Source organism: Solanum pennellii, chromosome 12, assembly GCF_001406875.1.
Source record: "Solanum pennellii chromosome 12, SPENNV200".
Classification (NCBI taxonomy): Eukaryota; Viridiplantae; Streptophyta; class Magnoliopsida; order Solanales; family Solanaceae; genus Solanum; species Solanum pennellii.
The window spans coordinates 69,895,267-69,904,065 of NC_028648.1; the positions used below are offsets into that span (position 1 = coordinate 69,895,267).

Below are 8,799 nucleotides of genomic sequence, written 5' to 3' on the forward strand. Positions count from 1 at the left end.
ATATATATATATATATATATTTATTTATTTATTTATTTATTATATGTGCGTGTTTGTGTGCTTGTGTGTGTGGAACCATAGGCTCCTATGCTGGGAGCATTTTTGGGTATAGTTCTAACACCTTGTGTGTGTGTGTGTATTTGTGTGTGGTGTGTGTGCGCATGTGCACGCGCGTGTCTGCATGTGTGTGTGCGCACATGTATGTGTATGTGTTTTAAACAGATTTTAAAATAAAAGTACAATAAATAAATTGAAAATGGAGGAGTGCTTATAAAATGTAGTTTGAACTCTTCAAACAAGCTTTTGATCAAATTCTTTTTTGTCCAACAACTTAAGACTTTTCACAGCTAAATACCAAGTAGTAGTTTGTGCAACAAAAATCATCGGACTTCATCTCAAGTATAAGTTGTTGCAAAAATATATTTATGCCAATGAAAATGAGTACACATTAATTATTTAGATAGTCCTCTCGTTTGAAGTTGAGTTATTTTATTTTCATTGTTGCATCAATTTTTTGAATCTGGCTTATTTACTCGCAAATTGTAATTGCATAATTATATAACCTTAACAATCTTCCTTATATTAAGAAGAACAAAAATAAAAAACTTATAAAATCCGTAGCTTAAAAACTGTGATAAAATTTATCTATTCATAGCCTACAAAAATAGTATGAAAAGTTGTTTATTGTGTCTTATAAAATAAGCCGCATCCCTTCAGGAAAAGATCACAACCATTCAAAAATGTCACGACTCATTAGAGAAATCACAACTTTTTAAAAATGTCACAATCCTTCGGAGCTGGCACTACCCGTCGATGTGCACAAAGTGTCATTTTTAATATAATATAGAATAAGTAAATTAATAACATATATATCATATAGAAAATATACTAATTTTAGTGTTTTATGTTAGTATATTTTAGTAAATTAACATTCAAGTTAGGGAGTTCATGCTTTTATGTGTGTAACTTTACCAAATGAACTCAAGGGAGATAAAAGAAATTTATGAAAATAATAAATCAAAGTAAAACTTTTATTGAATTTATGCATTACAAGAGCAGTAGAAAGAGAACTGATGAGTAAATTAATTAATAAAGAATTGACACTCTTTTTTTCTTCATTTTTCCCCATCTCCTTGTGGAGGTGATTCCCCACGTCATTGGTTTAATTCGAAGGCTTGAGACTATTCAATTTTTCTGTAAAATAAAACACACAAAAAAACATATAGTTTTAATTTTATTCTAAGTTCACTAATATTTAGTAGAATGTAGTAATTGAGTAAGACATTTAGAAAACAAAGGAATGGTAAAAAATAGTGTAGATAAATGATATTATTAAAAATATTTTTCAAAAAAATTAAAAAGACAAATAATATGTACCTCTATTATCCAGACAATCACATTCGATCTCACATTTATTTCTACAAATCGATTCGGTACAGTCCTTGACACATTCGTCATAGCAGCCCTTGAAAAGTTCAGCCGTGGTGTTGTGCACAGTTGACATCACAACTATGCACATAAGAAATACAATTACAAGCTTATTTGCCTCCATTTTTCACGAAGGTTAATTTTTAAATACTTTTATTTATAGATTTTGCTTGTTTTTTCGGACTGCTTACTTTATTATATTAGCCTTGAATGATATTGATCATAATTAATGACATCTCTTTCATATTTATACAAGTTTTAAACCCTTAAAGTAAGGTGAAATTTGTGGATTTCCTTGTATTTTGGAAACTATAATTAAGGTTTAATTTGCAAACTAATGAGACATCATGAGACTTGTGATCCCAAAAATTGGAACAAAACAAGTGTACCTCATTCTTTGGAGTTGTTTAAATATTTATTATTTGACAGTTATTTATTTCTAAAAATAATAATAATATTTCTTCATTAACTATTAATTTTTTTTTATTGAGATGTCTATAGTCTTCAAGAATAATTACTACTCAGGATAAAATTAAACAAGTAATAATTTTACAATCCTTGTAAGAGAATTTGAGAGGAATGGAGTAATAAGTAGTTTTAGCATAATGAATACTATCATTGCGTGATTTTACTTTTCTTTTCCGAAACAAAACAAAAGGTGCTTGGTAAAGGAGGTTGTATATACCTAATAGATAAATATTTAGCTATATACAATATAGGTCCACCAGGACGCCCCGTCATTCAATATTTGTCTTGTAGGTGAGTCCTAGAGAGATTTTTAAGCCAAGAATTGGGACCTAAAGAAGTGGTGCACAGTCTGTCGATGGACCTAGGAGCCGTAGGAATGGCATGTATTTTCGGTTACACAATTAATGGTCTATGATTTCAACCACGACCAACTAGGACGTTCCGTGGTATGACAAACGGACCGTGGGTTGGGGCATTAGTGAGGTTGACAATTATTTTTGTTAAGGTCATTTGGATCTTTTCCTATTTATTTTAGCCTAATGCTATGTTGCTTACCTTAAACTAAAGCCATATGTTAGTGTTTTTACCCCCAAATCTCCCCAATTGAAATCATTCTCCCAAATTCCTAAGAGTACAACAATTCTTCCTCTTCAAAACATTTCGCTGTCAAGCTTGAAGAAGAAGGTCGACCAAGGGTTTCAAGTCAAGCCTCCAACTTCACCATTGAAGGAAAGCTTTTGGTATCAAGGTAGGACAGATTTCCTCCATGGATTTCCTAATTCTTCGATTTACAAAGTTAGAAATCCCCAATTGAGTTAAGGTTTTTTTCATTTGATTTCATGTGTTCCTTTAAATATTTATTTATTTGATTGGTTTATGAATTAATATGTACAAGTTTATTTATAATCCACGATTTTAAAATGAATCCCTACGAACCCATGCTAAACCCATCTTTTCTAGATATTAATGATTGAAAGTGGGTTCTGAACTATTAAAGGGATTTATGGAATTATGCATGTTCTGATGAAATTGATGAGAGATGATGTAAATGGCTTTGAGAATGAAACATATATGTTGATTGTTGTGAAAGGTTTTCTCACATTAAGGATTCAAAGGTTGAATGGTCTTCTCACCTAAAATGAATAAAAGTTAAGGAGTTATTCTAAGAATGAGGAAAACAATGATTACCCATGCTCTTTAATCAAAAGACAAGAGTCATATGATATAAGGACAAGAGGCGATCAACCAAGTCCTTTAAAACAAAAGATGAATAAAATTAATGAATATTCCATGGGAGTTATGCTTAGAATCGAGTAGACAAGTGGCAATTACCCATGCTCCATAAACTATATGCCATCATAGGCTAACTAAATATACATTAGCTAGTGGATCTAATAAGTTCTCAACTACACCTCATCCAATCATAGGTGTTGGCGGTCCCAATCTAGTATAAACCCAACAAAAAGTTTGGATTAATTTCACAGGGAGTGATACAAGTTACCATTACGAAGTTATAAATAAGTCCTAAATGATTGCAAGAATAAAGATTATTGAAATCATTTAAATAAACCAAACGGGTTGACAACGAATGTCAGATGGGGGATTATGTTTGTCAATTAACAACTACAACAATTAGAAAACAGGGGAATAATCAAGTAGATAAGGGATACTTTGGGATGTGATCGATTAAAGACTAATTTCTTTATATGGGTAACTATAATTTACTAACAATTGCTGAATCTTAGTGAGTAGGATATACTATACATAGAATAACTTTCTCTCAAATAACTATTACGATTCAAGTGAGTTCTCTCGAACCTCGAGAAGCATAACACTAAAAACAGCTCAATACCTCAATTTATCCACTCTCTTGATCTAGATAGGTAGGATCGGACTAAGATTCACTCTCCCGAGATGAACCCACAGCAACCCAATCACTATAATCATTAATTCATAACCTTAGTTCCAAAACCTCTTTCTTAAGCAAGTCTAAAACACTAAAATAGAAATGCATTTGCAACTACAATTCATGGGTTAATGCACAACTCTCAATTAAACGCACTTCTAACTAGCATTTAAATAAGTAAAGAACAATACTCATAAGCTAATTAGGGAAAATAATTACATTATCAAACACCCCACACCCCAAAAATGGAGGTTTTAGCCATACATCATAAAAGGGAAGAAAGCAAAATCAATTATGTTCTCCATCATCTAGGTATTGCAATCCACGTGTTTACAATGATCCAAAATGTTAAATCTTGAATATCCAACTCAAAATCCACTAGAAAACTCCTAGAATTAAGTAAAACCATGTATCAAAGTTTTACAATGGAAAAATTACTTTATACTATCTCAAATTTTGCCCTTTAGGACAACTAGGTGAGGTTAGTCAAGCATCACCAACAAAGTCGGCGATGCACCAATAACTCCATAACATCTCCAATCTTCCTTAGCTCTTTAACCTCAAACTTTGTGACTTTAGAATATTAGCATCGACATCAGTAATCCATTTGACGGTTCGCCAACTACCTATGTCCATTGCGAGTTGGTTTTCCCACAGGGCTGGCACACTGGAACTTTTGGCGAGCTGCAGACTCACTCGGTTTTTCGCCGAGTGGTCTTAGCGATCATTAGGAATGACCTTATTCAACTTCTTTGCCTTTTTTCGTTCCTTTTTTTCGATAATATCCTTTTCCTACTCTCTCACCTTTTTTCTGCAAATAAGACCTTAACATTAGTTTAGAGCATAAATTAGGCACTAAGGATAATAAACTATGAGAACAAAGCCTTAAATGATTTGAAATGTAAGACTCATCAAATCCCCTAAATTAAAATTTTTCTTGTACCCAAACCTTGGAAGATATGTTCAGGTCTTGTATTATTTATTTCAAGGGTAATTAGGATGACCATTTGCAATTGACCGAGTTTGCATATAATAATAGTTACGACTCAAGTATTGGTATGACTCCATTTGAGGCCCCTTATGGTAGGAGGTGTAGATCCCCTATAGGATGGTTTGAGGTGGGTGAAGTTTCCCTAATAGTTCCCAAGTTGGTACACAAGGCTATGGAAAATGTCTAACTTATTAGAGAAAGGTTAAAACGATTCAAAGTCGCAAATGTCATATGCCGAAGCTAGAAGAAGAGATATCGAATTTGATGTTCATGATTGGGTTTACTTGAAAATTTAACCTATGAAGGTCGTACTGAGGTCTTGCACGAAAAGGAAGCTTAGTCTCCATTATGTAGGCTCATATAAGATTTTGAGGTGTGCTGGTAAGGTTGCTTATAAAATTCAATTGCCTAATGAATCAGCATCGGTACATCTGGTTATCCATGTCTCTATGTTGAAGAAATGTTTTGGTGATCCAAGATCCATTGGGTTTGGGAGTTAAGGAGAATCATTCCAATGAAGAAGTTCCGGTTGAGATTTAGATTGGCAAGTACAGAAGTTGAGAAATAAAGAACTTTCTTCCACGAAAGTGTTGTGGAGGAATTAGTTAACTGAGGGTGCTATATGGGAGGCTGAAGCAAATATGATGTCTGAGTATCCTCATATCTTTCCTTCTACCCCTACTCTAGCTTGAGGTAATGAGTAACTCATGGTTTACTCTTTTAGTGACATGTGTCTCATATATTCCCATGATTTCCTCATATATGCATTGTCATCAAAAACATAAGTTTTGAGAAAATTAGTCAACTTGATTGATTTCTAAATGTTTATGTTTGTTTGAGTATAAGTTGCATATATACTACATATGATGTCTAGAACATGCTTTAACTTTGAGTTGATGTTTCCTCCTTAGGTATGTGGATTTATGAAATTGCTTGCATGTTGGGTAGTTAAATGTAGTTTCTACCTTCCTCATGATGCATTAAATCTCATTCGAGGACGAATAATTCCAAGAGGAAGAAAATCTAAAACCTCGGATTATAGAAAGGGTAAAAATTTCAACTTTTAAGAAATTTGGTACAAGTTCCTACAGAGCCATCCACAACTCGTGAAATGACCCACACACTGTAGGAGATGTCCATGATTGGCAGTTGGGTTTTTCAAGAAAAAATGGTCTAGATCCACGGCCAGGATGGACATATTATCTTTGGACCCACGGTTTGTAAATGATGTCCATCGACCAAGGCCTCAAATTATGGTTTTTGATGCCAAATGACGATTGAACGATATGGACTGTCAATTTAACCACGGTCCATAAGTTGTTCTCGTTGCCTGGGTCGGTAGTCAAATTGTCAAGAGATTTTGGGTCTTTTTCTTATTAGTCTAACCTTATATTATATCGTTTTACCCTTCACCAAAACCCCTGTATAAGTGTTTTCACTCCCAAATTTCCCATTGAAAATCATCCTCTCAAATTTACAAACGAAGAACAAGACTTCCTCACAAATATTTCTCTCTTTAGAAAACATGAAGAAGAAGAAGAAGAAGAAGAAGAAGAAGAAGAAGAAGAAGAAGAAGAAGAAGAAGAAGAAGAAGAAGAAGAAGAAGAAGAAGGTCCTTTCAAGCCAAGTCTCCAATGCCACAATTGAAGTTAAGCAATTGGCATCAAGGTATGATAGTTTTCATCCATGGATTCCTACATTTATGAACATCCCAAATTATTCTATCTTCGAAGTTATAATTCCCAAACTGAGTTAGGATTTTCTTCTATGTTATGGGTTCTCCTAATTATTGATCTAATTGATTGATTTATGATCTATGATGCATGAATTAATTTAATATCATGATTTTATGATGATTCCCTATGAATCCATGTAATCTCCATGTTTTCTAAGTTATGATCAAATAATATGAGTTTTGGATTGTGAAAGCAGATTATATGAAATCAAGCATGAATTGATAGAATTATATGATTTTTTGATGAATTTACATGAACTTGTTTCTAACTCATGTTTTCTAGATATTGATACATGAAAGTGGGTTTCAGCTATGAAAGGTGGATTATGAAATTTTGCATGTTCTTGTAAAATTGATGTAAATATTGTAAGGATTCTTTGCGAGTGAAGTATGAATAATAATGTCGTTGTGTTGTTTAGAGGATTTCTCATATACACATGAAATCATGGTTGTGAAAGGATTTCTTACATAATAAGGGTTCTTAGAGTTGAAAGGTCTTTCTCACCTAAAATGAATCAATGGTAAGAAGTTATTCTAATGATGAGGCAAAAGGATATTACCTATGCTCTCTTATTGAAAGACAAGAGGTGATTACCCATGTCATATGATATAAAGGAAAGAGGCGGTTACCCATGTCACATGATGTATGGACATGAGTTGATTACCCATGTTCCTTTATGAGCTAAGATGAATATGAATAAGAACTAATTTGTGGAAGTTAAGCTTAGAACCGTGTGGATAAGTGGCGATTACCCATGTCCCATAATTGTGTTCCAACATAGGATTGCTTATATAGACATTAGATAGTGGATCTAAAATAGCTAGAAGTACATGGTACTTATCGTGGCATATAGGAAAACTGTATACAGTGCGGAAAACACCGGATTCCATGTTGTTATACCATAATTGCACGGTATTTCTAGTGCATTTCACTTAAGAGTTGTGTGTGTCTAGACACTTTTTATATGGGTTTTAACAATTTTTGTGTCTATTATACAGGAAATATGTTCAGGCTTAAAATGGAGAAGACAACTGAAAAATTGTAGAAACAGACCTACGGAGTCAATTGACCGACCTTCATTCAATCGAAGCTCTGTAGGTGAAGGTCGTAGATGAGAAGCCCAGACTTTGGATAAAATTAGGGAAGTCTAACCAAATGTGGAACCACGATTAGAATCGACTCTCCGTTGATCGATCGACGAACCGTACTAATGAACCGTAATTTGTGATTGTGATGGTTCTAGTACCTGATATTTGAGGAATATAAGTATGGAGTGATGGAGAAGCATAGACGGACCATAGATGGAATGAAAAACCGTAATGTTGGTCCATAATTTCATTCAGAGAGGGTGTCATCCAAACAGCAAAAATATTTTCTATGTCTTGGCTGACGGAAGCAAATAATGGATCGTCGATCGACGACCCATTAGTTGTCTCATCAATTGAAGACTTTTGCCTGAACAAAACTTTTGTTATTTGAATTCTTTTTATTAAGACTTTGTTTTCTATAAATAGGGAATAAAGACATCATTTTGGGGGTTGGCTATTATTACTTTTGTTCTAGTTCTTGTTTTGGGGAACTGTTCATTGCAACTTTAGCACATTATCAAATTTTAGATTCTTTTTGAAGATTTGTGTTTGAAATTTAAGCTGCAAAGTCTGCGTTTATTCTTCTTTCTAAGTAAGTTAATGATTTCTTCTTCTAAAAACATCGATTGTGATCTTACTAACATGGGTAACTAAATCCACAACTAGGGTTGTGGGTGAGGGATTAACAACGTATAACTAGTAATTAAGCAATTCTTGAATAGTGTTTTCGCATGCATTGATAATTCTATCATTAGAAGTCTTTTTAACGAGTGCACACATTAGAACTACCCTTATGGACACTTGTCGGACCAAGGAGGTAGTTAGTAAGGAAAGAATTATCAACATAGATTTAGTGTGATACTATCCAATAGGCTAGTGTCAATTGGTGCGAAGTAGTAACTAAGTCATACATTGATGATGATGTCTAATATAAGGTGATGGTAAGCGTTAGTAAATTATACACATGTAGCTTGACCAAGGTGCGGGGTGAAATTCTCTAGATGTTGGACCAAGGATTTAGAGATACCTAATTTTTATCAACTTGCATGTACACTAGGAAATGATATCTATTACTAGGAATACATCGTTATGAACTTGTGGGGAACACACATACCCTAGTTATTTTTTCATCTAGATATCAACCAAAGTTTTCTTTTGTTCACTTGATTATCTCACAATTAA

The 8,799-nt window shown here is 33.5% G+C and overlaps 2 long non-coding RNA genes across 2 annotated transcripts; one reads left to right on the plus strand and one right to left on the minus strand.

Annotated features, from left to right (window-relative positions):
- Window positions 1-1,000: 1,000 nt before the first annotated feature.
- LOC107006809 lies at window positions 1,001-1,649 on the minus strand. The gene is made up of 2 exons (XR_001454983.2): window positions 1,378-1,649; window positions 1,001-1,194 (listed from the first exon to the last, which is right to left on the minus strand). It is a non-coding gene; the product is annotated as an uncharacterized LOC107006809 (long non-coding RNA).
- Window positions 1,650-6,329: 4,680 nt separating this feature from the next.
- Window positions 6,330-8,077, plus strand: LOC114075088. Its single transcript, XR_003575432.1, has 2 exons — window positions 6,330-6,461; window positions 7,528-8,077. It is a non-coding gene; the product is annotated as an uncharacterized LOC114075088 (long non-coding RNA).
- Window positions 8,078-8,799: the final 722 nt, after the last annotated feature.